General features: G+C 39.2%; 1 protein-coding gene across 21 annotated transcripts in view; it reads right to left on the bottom strand.

Moving 5' to 3' along the window:
• The window catches only part of CHL1 (cell adhesion molecule L1 like), a 219986-nt gene that overhangs the window by 141143 nt on the left and 64520 nt on the right, over positions 1-14323 (bottom strand). For 7 of the 21 annotated variants that reach the window (XM_082739877.1, XM_082739891.1, XM_082739889.1 and 4 more), the window contains one exon: positions 8763-8800. The exons of the other annotated variants lie outside the window; for them this stretch is intronic. The gene's annotated coding sequence lies outside the window, so the exon portion shown is untranslated. The remainder of the gene's footprint in view (positions 1-8762; positions 8801-14323) is intronic. 21 annotated transcript variants of the gene reach the window in all.

Raw genomic sequence — 14323 nt, forward strand, 5'->3', positions numbered from 1 at the left:
GTGGTTTATATATGGAAAGTGTAAGAAGTCAATATAGCATTAATAATATTTCTTGCATATTATCGAATTGGGTAAATCCTCATACAAATAAAAGAAACAAGAAAAAATTGTGCATTGATTAAGGCAGAATATACCTTGTACTTCACAAACTGGAAGCAATTTTCCAACTGCAGATGTCTTAAATGTTCCTGAAAATGGTCAAAATTATTCTATTTAAATTTTCAAAATCATGTTAGGAGAAACCAAACAATGTGCTGCTTATAAGAAGGGAATTATTTGGTGATGTAAATGTCAACAAAACACACACTAGAGTGAAAAAATTGCAACTAACAATATAGCAGGAAATTCCAGTGCAGCATCTGGGTTTAGAGGATTGTAAGTAGATTAACTTGAAAATCACATCTTTTCTCATTTAACTTGTCTGAATAGTGGGCATATCTGTTCTGTTTAAAGACAGCCTTAGTTGGCTTAATAGTTTTGAATGTTCTAATTTGAGGATGGTTTATCTTAAGCAAACATATTTATATTGAAATAGTAATATGTTTGAATATTAACGTGTGTGTGTGTGTGTGTGTGTGAATGTACAATGTTTTACAGGGATTAGAAATTGCATGTGATATCATACTCTTTCTAGATTTGCACTTTATGATATGGTATATATGTATACTAGCTACTCTGCTAGATATACATTCTATATATGTATACATATACTAAATATGAATACTATGGTATATATGCATACTAGTATATATGTATATGGTATATATGTATACTAGCCACATATAGTTATTTAAATTTAAATTAGTTAAAATGAAAGATAATTTAAAACTTATTTTTTCAGTCACAGTAATCACATGGAAAGTACTCAACAGCCACATGGGGCCAGAGATGAACATAATGGACAATACAGATATAGAACATTTCCATCATTGAATGAAGTTTTATGGAGTAGATCTGGTATAGACATTCATTCATTTTTACATTTATTTTTACTCATTTATCTTTGTTTCTTTATACCACAAACATTTATTAAGGACCTACCATGTGCCAAGCCCTGGGCTAAACCATGGGATAAAATGATAACCAAATATAGATATTGTTCCAATTGCCATGAAACTTACATTCACATGGGATAAATAGACACTAACTAAATGTTCACGCAAATAAGTTAAAGCTGAAAATATGATAAATGCTAAGAAGGAGAGGCAAGCGGTATAATTTTAGAGGGAGAAGACTGATCCACCTAGAAAAGATGACTCTAGTGAAGTTACCATTGACATGAGATATAGGATGTGCAGGAGCTGGTTCAGCAAAGAGGGAAGAAAGTGTAGAGAACAGACAGATGATCATGTGCAAAGGCTCTGTGGTTGGGAGGGCCTGGAGAGTGTGAGGGAGAAAAGGTCAGTGTATAGGAACTAGTAAAGAGAGGGTGAATTTAGTCAAAGTTGATCCTGGTCCGTATTATTGACACCTTGTAAACCATGTAAAGAGCTTGTCTTTACCCAAAAAGAAATAGAAAGCAATTTTAATCAGAAAGGTGGTGTGGTCAGATTTGTGTTTCAGAAAGACTCTCTGGGTACAGTCTGGAGAACTACAATATGGGCAAGAGTAGTAAGGAGTAGTTAGGAGACACATCCATGCATGTTACCATCTCTCCACCTGCCACCTCTAGTTTAAAAACAGACAGGAAGATTATAATTTAACAACAAAAAGCATCCATATTAACATGGCTAAATTTTTAAAGGAGTTATTATGATAGAATACAAACTTGACCTCAAACTTGTGGGCATGATAATTTCATAACATATGTGATTTTTTTTTTTTTTCTATCCACAGAAGCAATAGGAGAAGGAACAGACAGGGAACAATGTGAATATGCTGAATTTAGCGCCAAGCCAATATTGATCACACTTTTATGGTAAAACAATAAAGGTCTAAAGAACCCAGCTCCTGGGATGCCTGGGTGGCTCAGTTGGTTAAGCAGCTGCCTTCTGCTCAGGTCATGATCCCAGCGTCCTGGGATCGAGTCCCGCATGGGGCTCCTTGCTCTGCAGGGAGCCTGCTTCTCCCTCTGACTCTGCCTTCCACACTGTCTGCCTGTGCTCGCTCTCGCTTGCTCTCTCTTTGACAAATAAATAAAATCTTTAAAAAAAAAAAAAAAAAAAGAACCCAGCTCCTGAATAACATTAAAGGAGATAATAGGGTTGCCTGGGGGACTCAGTCCGTTAAGTGTCTGACTCTTGGTTTCCGGTCTGGTCGTGATCTCAGGGTTGTGAGATGGAGCTCTGTGGCTCCCTGCTCAGCACAGAGTCTGCTTGGGATTCTTTCCCTCTTCCTCTCTCTACCCTCTCTCCAATAAGTAAATACTTTTTTTTTTTTTTTTTTTAAAGGAGGTAACAGAGGCAAAGTAATTAAGTTCGGGAATGGTAATTTCGTCTAGGGAATTAAAGAGCTTAAATACCTGTGTAGGAGACAACTAAACTAAAAACACATTGATTCAGGTTCCTAGACAAGAAATTCTCTGTTGGCCAGGGTGGTGCAAAGTAACCACTTTCAGAGGGTGCAGTAATATGCTCAAAGGAGGGGCAAACTCTTTTTTTTTTTTTTTGGCCATGGAAAATCCACTGAGCAAATTCTAGCTATTTTATACCCAGTCAAAAACAAAAACTAACAGAAAACAAACAATGAACTCCTCACTGTCGCTAGAATATTTGCTAAATTCCTGCTTTCCTACAGGCTTTGCAGCTGCGGCTCCCTTCACTTCAATGGCTCCTTTCCAGATCTTCACAGAGCTGCCCGTCATTCAAATCTCTGATCCAAGGTCACCACTTTCACGAGGCTTTCCTTGGCTAGCCTGTCTAACAATGGCCCATGTCCTCACTTTTAATAGGAAGTTATCACCATCTGACACTTTATTACCTCTTTATTGGCTGGGCTGTTTGTTACCTTCCGATATTAGACTAGAACTCCTCTAAAGACAGAAATTTGTCTTACTTACCTCTATATCCCCAGCACCAATGTCTGGCAAGTCTTAGAGTTCAGAAAGTAATAGGTGTAAGAATGACTGAATGAATGATAGGACAGATCAGCTTGGGAGTAGAAGCCCAGCAGTCAGTTCATCTTTGGAACTTATGCCACAAAATGTGTTGACTATTGCTTTTGAACTATTTCAATAGAAACTCTTACCTGATCTTGTAATTTGTTTCCACAATGTAAACAACTCTGTAGTCTTTCTAGTTATGAGACCTAAAATTCTCTTTTGCTTGGGGCTACTGGACATTGAAAGTGCCATGGTTCATGCACTAACTTACTACATAAGCTACATGAGGGAAGAATCTACGTCCAATTCATCTTCTGTATTTCCACAGAACCAAAAAAAATAGTGCCTTGTAACAAAAGAAGTCTGTGCTCTTGAAATGTTTCTGAGAGGAAAGAGGAAAAGGATAATGGAAGAAGGCTTAAAATTTATGAACTAGAAATGCACACATTACTAAACCTAGGACGTGGAAGAAGATCATAAAGTCCATTTAGAAATGACAAAGAACTGTGTGTGGATAAGAAGAAAAGCAAACAAAATTATGAATTGGAAATATGTCTGTCAGTACTCCTAAGACTTGAAGAGTACAGAAGAGTCTGTGCAAATTCTGCAAAGAGCGACGTAATAAGAGAATTACAGCAACAACAATAACAGAAATGTAGACACACTCTGAGACTTTCAAAAGCATAAGTAATTCTTGCAATATTTTTTTACATTGCATACATGTGCTTGTATAATGAAAACATGTTTTAAATAACAGTAGCAATATTATGGTAAAGCATAAAAACAATGAAAATTAATTTTCATTAATCCATTAATAAAGTAAATAGTAGAAATAAGAATCCCCTGTATTTATATCAATTGATAAAACTATTTACATGCACACTATTTAGGAGTATAAAAATTTCATTTCCCCAATTCTGTTGAAATCGTGCTACAGTGCAGAAAACATCTACCATATGACTTCAGTCAGCAGATATCAAAACAGGGTTTTATCACAATGCTATTTTTAATAGCTAGAGATATGACTACCAAATAGAATTGTCACAAAAACATGATCTCCACTTAACATGAAAGATGACTTTTCATAAGAGGGCTTCAAACACAGCACGCATATTAAAAGGAAGAAGCAGGATGCGTGCTCGATGCCCAATACTCCTCCCCACATTCATCAATGTTCACTTTGATTTCCCTTTCCTCTCTCCACTGCTCCTCTGAATCTATTTGTCAGATAACCGTATCGCATGTTTCCTGATTTCCACAGCTTAGCATGAATATATCAGCTTTTGCAGCTCTGCATGCCTGGCTTCAATGGATGCCGATGTCCATTCAAAATTAAAAATCTTGACAGTTTTTCTCTACCCTCACAAATTCCCTTCATTTCATCTCATGAGAATTTCCCATGTGGTAAATGTATCAAGCAGGTTTCTGCAATCTCCCTGACAACCTCTCTGCCTAGGACCGGCTAGAAATAATCAGTGGGCACAAGGGTCGACATTCAGGGAAAATAAAATAGGAGGCCTCGTGGAGTTCTCCAATCCCGCTGAAATTGGTTGATCAAGGATCCTCGCCTCAGGTAGAGCATTAGCCTGAAATGATTTCCCTTTTTTCGTCAAACGTGGCTTTCAACACTCTTTTGCCAAATTCACCTTTCCCATCCTTCTGGGATATCTTGTTGTTCCATAAGCCTCATGTCACTTTTTATCACTAAAATTTAGGCTGACTCAAAATGCTCTCTCCTTCCTCATTTCTGTCCAGAATTAAGGCTGGATGGAATTTATTAAATGAGGAGAAGAATGCCGTCTCCTGTTTTATTCTTCCTCTTTCTGTAGCATCTTGGAATTCCAACTGTCACTTCCAGCCTGATTGCCCGTTGGGTGGGCCCCTGCACCAGCCCCAGGCACTTTCCCCTCCATCCGCTCCCACCCCATGTCTGCCCCTCACTCCTGATCCCGGAAGGATCTCGAAGCGTCCCAGAGTGTCACAGCACTCTTAGCAACCCCCTTAGGTGAGGCACCCACAAGAAGAGCTCACAACCAGCCACTTATTCCGGGGGTCTAGTTGATCTACAGACCTGCGTGCACCCCTGCTGGATCCAAAGGTAAAAGTAGGAGCTGCTCCACTGGCCCATCCTATGACCACTCCCCAGATCTCTCCTGCCCTGCCCACAGCCACACAGCCACAGGCCAGGAAGTCCACCAGTGATTCAGGGAACACATTACCAGGGTCCCATCTCTCAGGCACATCAACCTGTTCAAAGAATCAAGTCAGACCCCTTCACCTGACTTCGCATAAGGAAAGGTGCTACAGAGGGGGGGCCTCTTACCACAAACAATGCATAATTTGCACAATTTCAGAGAGCTACTCTCATCTTCCTGCCTCCAAATTTTTGTGGACACAAGCAGGGCAGCTGGTAATGCTGAGGAACTCTGACCTCTTTGGGTTCTTAGGAAGCTTCTGAGGAAGATTCTGGCTCTAAGGTTTTATTTCTCTCTTTACTAAGATTTTGTTCCTCTCTTACTAAAGATTAGCTGGTCTCTATGTTTTGAGCTGTGAACTCTAATTACCAACTTGGGATCCACAACAACAAAAATATGAATTCCCACTCAACATCCTTTTATAGGATTTTACATATCATGTAAAGAGAAGAGATTTTACAGATCATGCTTTGAGTTTTAATTTTCTTTTCACAAAATAATAACAAAAAATTCTCATAATTTTAAGGTAATATCAGCCACTAGAAACATCTCAGTACCAAAAATTTATTAAGGAAGGCATCCAACATTAAGGAGAAGTAAACAGGAATTAAAATATGAACACAAAATAGAGGAAAATGAATAATCCCAATCCGCCCTAAGGCTCCCAGTGGTTAATTTATAGATCTTATGCAAAGGAAGTTGCTACCAGGGCAAGGAAAGAAATTCTCATTATATTCGATGCCCAGAGATCACCAGGGAAATAATGGCAAGACAGTCCTTCTCAGCATAATTTCAAAAAGAGATCTTGCTGCCAAGTAAAAATTGCCTTAACCAAAATGGTATCACTTAGCTGTTCAGTTCGTCAATAGGCACTTCTTTACATCCTGCTGTATACATCGAAGGAGCAGAAAACAAATAGAGCAGAGTCCTTACTATAAATTAGAAGCAACAGATGAATGAATGCAAGGATCTAGACGTGCCAATATGAAAAGGAATGAGGACAAATTATGCCGGTAACTGCTACAGGGATGCTTGCACGGGCTCTGCGATCAGCCAGCTCCCAGCAGACTCACTTCCTACCATTGCAAGTAGGGGAAGGCTGAGATCCTCTCCTGGATATCTCAGTCCCTTCAGGCTGCTACAACAGAGTATCACAGAGTGGGTGGCTTATAAGCAATAGAAATGTACTTCTCACAGTTCCAGAGGCTGGGCAGCCTGAGATCAAGGCAGGAGCAGATTGAAGTGCCTGATGGGAACCGGCTTCCTCGTTCACAGCTGCCTTTTTGCTGGGTCCGCCCACAGCAGAAGGGGCGAGCGAGCTCTCGGATGTCTTTCTTATAAGGAGCTCACCTCATTCATGGGGGCTCGCCACTTAGGAATGAACCACTTCCCAAAGTGCCCACCTCCAAATACTATCAACATAGGAGTTTGCGGGGGTGGTGCTCAAATAATCATTCTACATCACTGGATCCTAAGATAATCAGGGAACAACTCTGATTAGTAACTATTGTTTCAATACCTATTGTTGTTATAATGGGAATAAGTAACTGTGTGTTATGATATGAGTAAACTCTGGAGGTGTTGCCTTGCAGATTTAGAACACATCCATGCCCACCTCTGATAGGTTAAAGAATCCACAACGAGCTCACATGTGTTCGAAGACTATCCCATTTGCTCTTACCTATTGTTCTAAATGAAAATAAAACTTGATCCCATCCTAAGCCCCTAATGCCGCAAAACCACAAGGTATCTATCAGATAGGTTGCCACTGAGGGCCAGTAGCACATACCACCCCAAAATGTACCATGTTGGCATGTGGAATAATCTGAGCTAAAAACCATGAAGACCCAGCAGCCTCAGGAAGAGTTTTTGTTTTTGTTTCTGTTTTGCCTCTCCCTTAACTGCCTAAGAGAATTTTTTTTTTTTTTAAGATTGTAGATTGTATTTATTCATTTGAGAAAGAAGAAGAGAGAGTGAGCACAAGGGGGCGGGGGTAGGATAGAAGAAGAGGGAGAAGCAGGGCTCAATTCCAGCACCCTGAGATCATGACCTAAGCCGAAGGCAGAGGCTTAATCCACTGAGCCACCCAGGCACCCCATGCCTCAAAGAATTTAGACAGAGGGTTTGTACCAGAAAGAGAGAGTTATTGTCAGAGAAACTTTCAATATCAGAAAGACTAACATGCATGACAGGGCAAACATCTATTTACCAAACATGTGCTCTTCTCATTTTCCCGTGAATTGTCTTCCTCCCCTTTGAAGCCCAGAACCCGACCCCCTCTCAACTCAGGACGGTATACAAGCCTCAATTGTCTGACTGCTGTGAGTCTCATATTTGTCTATGGGGCTCCCATATGTATGAAGTTAAATTTGTTTTTCTATCTTAGCTCAAGTTAATTATTAGACCAGCAAAAGAACCTAGAAGAAAAGAAAGGAAAAGCTTTCAGCTCCTACACCACAAAGCAAGCTTCCATCCTGAGGTTACTGGTACCAAAGCCAGAGCTTAATGTTTTTATAAATAAAGAAAAAACAGCTGCGATGCCAACCTGTACCCTGAAGAAAGGGATTCGTTTCACAATCACCATCAACCACTGGGCATCCCAAAGAAATTTACAACCTAAGTGAAAATAGCATGCCTGCTAGGCAGATAAAGCTTCAAGGTCAGCCCCTACCCTTCCTCATTAGATTGCTGACACTGAACCTCCCCCAAGTAGAAATTCCAAAGCTGCCCCTGGTAAAGACAGAGCTCCATTTGTCCTTCGCTGGTGTCATTGTTAAAGGTGCCCATCAGCGCCACCTATAGGTCCAACGGGGCAAACGCTTAAGCAGAGCCTACTTTCCTATCGCTGACACAGCTCTTGGTACCAAGTCCTGATTCAGCTACATAATTCTTCCAGCTGTAAGAAAGAAGGATCTTTCCCTAAGCATTTATATTTGACCAGGGGTACTGTACATCACAGTTGGCCATGGTTACTGAACTTAGCAGATTTTATAGACCTTTTCACAACTGCCCTTAAGAATATGATCTGCTCCTAGAAGACAAGCTGCACAGACCCAGAACCACTACCCCCACTTCAAATACCCACCGGTTTCATTTCTGTTTCTCCGCATGAAGTTGTTTGTTTTTCTTAGAAGCCATATTATTTTTATCAAGTTTCAAGAGATTTCAAGGACCACGAATCCTGAAGAGAAATCTCTTCCATTCTAGAAGACTTCTAGAATGCTGATCCAAACTTACCACCTCTCACTTGGTTCCACTCCTATCTTATAGCAACCATCAAGTTTTTAAAACCTTACAATCCCACTTCATTAAACCTTCTGCTTCACTGTGAATACTTACAAGATTCTGGCATTATATTTCCCATGCCTCCCCCCACAGGTGTTGAATGACTCTGAGTATAATATATTATTGTACGGAATTCTAGAAACATCCAGGCACAGGCCCATGCTCTTCCCACCACATATCATCATTCTTCTGTGCTTGCATCAGATCAGTCAGATTTGCATTTAAACTCAGAAATACAGTACTTTTGATTAAAGAAGTTAGGTGAAGCCCACTTTCTTATCTAGAAAAAGAAAACAATAAAAAAAAAGGATACTTCTTTGGTGACCAGTAAATGATGTAAAAATATCATAGCAAATATTAATCGAGTGATATTACATAAATGTTATAGCAAACTTTTATTGAATGCTTACAGTGTGTTGCATTAATGGGTATTATCTGATTTAATCTCATAAAAAACTATTGGGGAAATATCACCACTGTCTCAGTTACAGATGAGGTTAGTGAGACACAGAAATGTTAAACGATTTGGTCAAGTCCACACAACTAGCAAGTATGGGAGCCAGAACATAGAATTCAGCAGGCTACTCTATTAGCTAGTTTGCCAAACCACTGGTCAATTAAATAATGGTGTGTCATGCAAATAAGAGATCAACACAGTTCCTGGCACAAGATACATGAACCGAGGAAATGGCTGTCTTAGAAGCAGCAGTCAGAGTAGTCACAGTCAACATTAGGCATGATGCTTCCATTAAACACCATTAAGTGGCAAATTTACTAAATAACAACTACTAAATAATAACATCATTAAGTGGCAAATATTCAACTACAGAAGGTGTATTTCCCTGTAGTTCTTTCCCAAAACCCAAACTCAAGAGTCTTCAAAGTGCTCAGGATTGCTGACCAGGAAGCAATAACTGGAAAGGAATGTTTACATGGAGATGTAGAAGTGTAATTCACATAGCGTGGTCTGCTCTTTTATGCAAATGGCCCTGTATGAAAAGAGACAGAGGGTCTTTGTTTTCCAGAATGACACATTTTTCCTACAACCCCAAGACTATATTATTAATTAGAATGTCCTCTGTTAAAAGACCAAGGATCATTCATTCTGAGAGTCAAATAATGAACATTGACTTTGCATCTCCCAAAAAGCTCCCAAGTCTAAATCTCAAAGACAGGAAGTGAGAGTTTACCTTGGCAATCTTAATGTATGGCACATAGTAGGTCTACAACTTACATCTATACGATGCAGAAATGATATAGGACAGGCACATTTTGTTAGTTTAATAGTCATGCATTATCAAAGATGTAAATTGCCAGCAAGTGTTCTCATTGTTGTTCCATTCGAGTATTATGTTCAAAACTACTTCTCCCTTTCTATTTATTTGAAAAACTACACATTTTATTACTTCTGAGTTCTTTTTTCTCCTGTAATATAAATAGGAGCTCTACAAGTCCATTTTCAGAATGATTCCCAAGGTATAGTAAAGAGCAATAAAGGCAGGGGTTATGAACGGTATCATTAACTGTGTGGGCTTGTTTTAAAAGTGCATAAAGAAATAATTCACACGTCCTATTCATGTGGCAATGAATTTAGTGCCATTTGAATACAGTACATAAAAAGACTCACTCAACTCATTTAACTACTAATTGGTTATCCTTATATTAAGGTCTGAATGGCAGAGCTAGAGCAAAGCACCCAAGGGGAAAAAACTAAAATAAAAAACTGTGGGGCATTTTTGCAACTCTGTCCTACACAGTGATAGTGCAGCTTACTGATACTATCTATCTTAGGTAAGACGATTGCTGGAAAGGAACACATAAGAAAAGCTCACATTTTCCAAATCAATATTAGCACTTTGTGCTACCCCTATCTGGCACTGCACATGGACCCATTCAAACGGTGTGCCTTACACAACTATGTTTAGCTACGAACAAAGTAAAAAATATGTGGCATCATTAAAATCACTCTTTCGCCATCCACTAAGCCAACACAAATACGGTGCACATTCTCTATGTTCCAAGAACTGCAAAAATTCAAAAGATGCAGAAAAGCAAATACATGCATAAATCAAAAATGTCATATAATTCTCATCTTTGAGAAAATGGACTCAATAAAACCAATTATGTGAGTAAATCTTAGCTAGACAGAAAAACAAATATATAGATGTGTGAGTGATCTGGAGCAGTGACAAATCCAAGCTGGAAACCAGGGACCTCTCATGATTGTTCTGTGTAGCACATCTTATTATTGGAGGTTTCCAATAATAACAAATGAACGTTTCCTTCCTCTAACATTATTCTTCCTTAAGAGAAACAAAATAATAAACAAGAAAGATGACACAGTGGTACACAGAAGTAGCTGGCAAAATTCAGAACCATCATGGTATAAATGAGAAATTTTCAGTTAACTGTTCAGCAAGTCTATTAGCTTCCCCCCCCCCTTTATTAACTACTCCAAGAGCCATAACCTGTTAATGCATCAATACCACCCTGGGGATGAGTCTGAATTAGCTCTTTCAGATGGCTAGAAGTTCATGTGATGAATCACTATTAGTCTCCGAGCACTAGAGTGGACAGAAGCAGGTTAATGGAGCAGCTCATTTCTGTTCTAAGGAGCGTAGGTCCCAGAGCTTCTGGATTATGCTTGGGAGAAACTCCTTTAGCAGAGAAATCTGCAAAAAAATCTAGTCTCCAAACTTCCTTCACTTTGCATGGCATGTATACTATCTTCACGTCTCGGTCATTCTCAAGTCCACAGGGACGGCCAATCTTTAAATATCTAACTGAGATCATTACAAAGCTGTCATTAAGGGTGACAGCTGACAGTAGTTCACCTGGTAGCTGAATGAGTAGAAGGCACCTCCACAGACCCTAGAACCAAAGGCAACAAACTGCACATCGGTGCCTTTTGTTCAGCTTGCACACTGGGTTTTATGGAGCCTTAAATTCGTTTCCTCTCCTTTCCTTTCCCTTTCCCTTCGTCTTCCTCTCCTCTCCTTTTCTTTCTTTCCATTTTTTAAGTTTGTTTGTTTGTTTAAGAAATCTATACACCCAACGTGGGACTTGAACTCATGACGGTGAGACTGAGTCACAAGCTCTTCCGACTGAGCCAGCCAAGCATCCCATTAGCTTCCGTTTCTTACTTTCTTTCCTTCCTACTTCCCTCCTTTTCTTTCTTTTCTTCTTTTCCTTCTTTCCTTCCCTTCCTTCTTCTTCCTTTCAGGGGAACTAGTGGTGCTCTAGCCTCGTCCTCTTCCTCCTCCTCCTCCTCCTCGCTCTCCCTTCTTCTTCCTTTCTTCCTTCCTTCCTTCCTTCCTTTCCTTTCCTAACTTCCTTTCTATCTGCCTTTTCCTTCCTTCCTCCTTTTTTTTTTTTTTTTTTTTTTTTTAAGAGAGAGAGAGAAAGACAGAGACAGAGAGCAACAGTGCAGAGCCCAACTTGGAGGCTCAATCCCACAACCCAGAGATCATGACCTGAGCTGGAATCAAGAGGCAGACGCCTAACCAGCCAAGCCTCCCGGGCTCCCCAGCGTCCATTTCTTAAACACTAGGAGCATGGACAATAAAATTCAAATTTCTGTCCTTTGTATTATTAAAAACGTAGAAAGTTTGACAAGACAAGTCCTGCTTTGACACATGGCACCAATCTTCCAGAGCTGAGCAGAACATTCCAGTTTTGGAAGAGGCTGTTTTCGCCAGAACTCCAGTCTCCTCCTCTCCCTATTGTCTTGTATCTCTCCTGATGCCTCACTCCTTTGCATGTGAATGTGTGATACCATCCACAGTTTAGCTATTGTGGATGTTACTGCTATGAACATTGGGGTACATAATAAATAAATAAATAAATAACATAACATAAATAAAATAAAATTATAAAATAAAACAAAAATAAGTAAATGCATGATACCAGCCCCATATCTACCATAGATCTTGGCTGTGAATATACTCAAGCTGTTAAAACTCTCAAACTAAATTACTGACTTAAAGAATTTATTTATAACATATATTGCTTAATGTCTTATTAAAATACTAAAGATTAGGGGCTCCTGGGTGGCTCAGTGGGTTAAAGCCTCTGCCTTCAGCTCAGGTCATGGTCCCAGAGTCCTGGGGTTGAGCCCCATATCAGACTCTCTGCTCAGCAGGGAGCCTGCTTCCCCCCTCCCTCTGCCTGCCTCTCTGGCTACTTGTGATCTCTGTCAAATAAATAAATAAAAACTTAAAAAAAAAAAAAGACAGATGTAAAAAAGAATACTAAAGATTGAATTATAGTACAACAATAATTGTTCTTCACAATTATTATCATTTTATTCACAATTATTTCTTCTTATAAATACTGATTTAGCTCCTTTACAGCCAACCCTTAACTTTGTGACTTACATTTTAAATGTTTTATTGATTGTGTTTCAAATTTGACAGATATATTAAAAATCAAAGGGCCACAGAGTTTTAAGGATGGAATGTTTCTTCAGTATCATTTAGCTCCAAATCATATATTTTACAAGTAAGAAATCAATAAATTTGTGATCTTTTGAAGGCACACACCTACTGAATATGAAATCCAAGGATGGAATATGATTTTTTATCCTCAGTTCAATGCTTAATTTTAGTAGTAACTGGCTTTTCCTATCACAGGATGCATCATGAAGGAAAAATAATACCATTTTCTTTTTTTTTTTTTTTAAAGATTTTATTTATTTTATTTGACAGATGGAGATTACAAGTAGGCAGAGAGGCAGGCAGAGAGAGAGAGAGAGAGAGAGAGGAGGAAGCAGGCTCCCTGCTGAGCAGAAAGCCCGATGTGGGACTCGATCCCAGGACCCTGAGATCATGACCTGAGCCGAAGGCAGCGGCTTAACCCACTGAGCCACCCAGGCACCCCCCATTTTCTGAATATTGTATTCTTCCTCCTCTTTCTTTTTCCCTCCTTCTCTCTTTTTCTTATTCCCTCCCTAAGTACTTTCCTCTCCTTCCTCTTTTTCTCTGCTTCTCTTCCTCCTTACTTCACTAAGACCCAAGAGTTCACCTGAAGGTAAAAATTATGTAAACATCATGCTCAACAGACAGTGTTTCAGTGGACAGCTGCACTGAGTAATGGTGTAGACAATTTTCTCTTCATTATGCTTATATTATGCAATATTGGACTTTCTTTTTGTACAATGATCAAAGGTAAAAACATAGAATGTGCCTTTGTCCAGCTATCTGGGAGGCATAACTAAGTGACCAAACCATTGTGGGATTTAACAGCTTAGCTCGTCATTCATATGATTCTCATTTACTTCTGAAAAACAAATTAACTATAATTAATTTAATAAGTTAAAAGTGGGGCAGACATAAAGGCTTCTCAAACTGTCTCAAACTCAAAAAAACCCAGGCTGATTCCAATAAACTGGTAGTTGCAGAGCTGCTGCTGTCTCATAGAAAAGTCTGAGAAGAATAACTTAATTTAAAAACCATTTTGGCTTTCTTAATCTTATTTGTTTCTTATTGCTCTTCTCCCTTATTTTATTAGTAATGAAGTTTATAGGAAAATAAGAATTTCTCCTTCCATGAAAAGGCTTGAAGCAGATTTTTTCCTTCCCACTATGCATTAGATTTCTGAGATAAGCATTTAGAACGAGTTTCATAAACGAGAACCCAGCTGTGTCTATGGGGTGATGTTTTTAAATGATCTACCTGGGACTTGTTCCGTAAGCTACAGTAGTCTGCAGTATCCACGTATGTACAGAGCTCTGATGTCATACTGGCAATGGAATGGGATTTAAGAAGTTAGCATGAACGATCAAGGTACGGTGGCTTTGGAGTCA

Source organism: Mustela nivalis (assembly GCF_964662115.1).
Source record: "Mustela nivalis genome assembly, chromosome: 1".
NCBI classification, from domain to species: Eukaryota; Metazoa; Chordata; class Mammalia; order Carnivora; family Mustelidae; genus Mustela; species Mustela nivalis.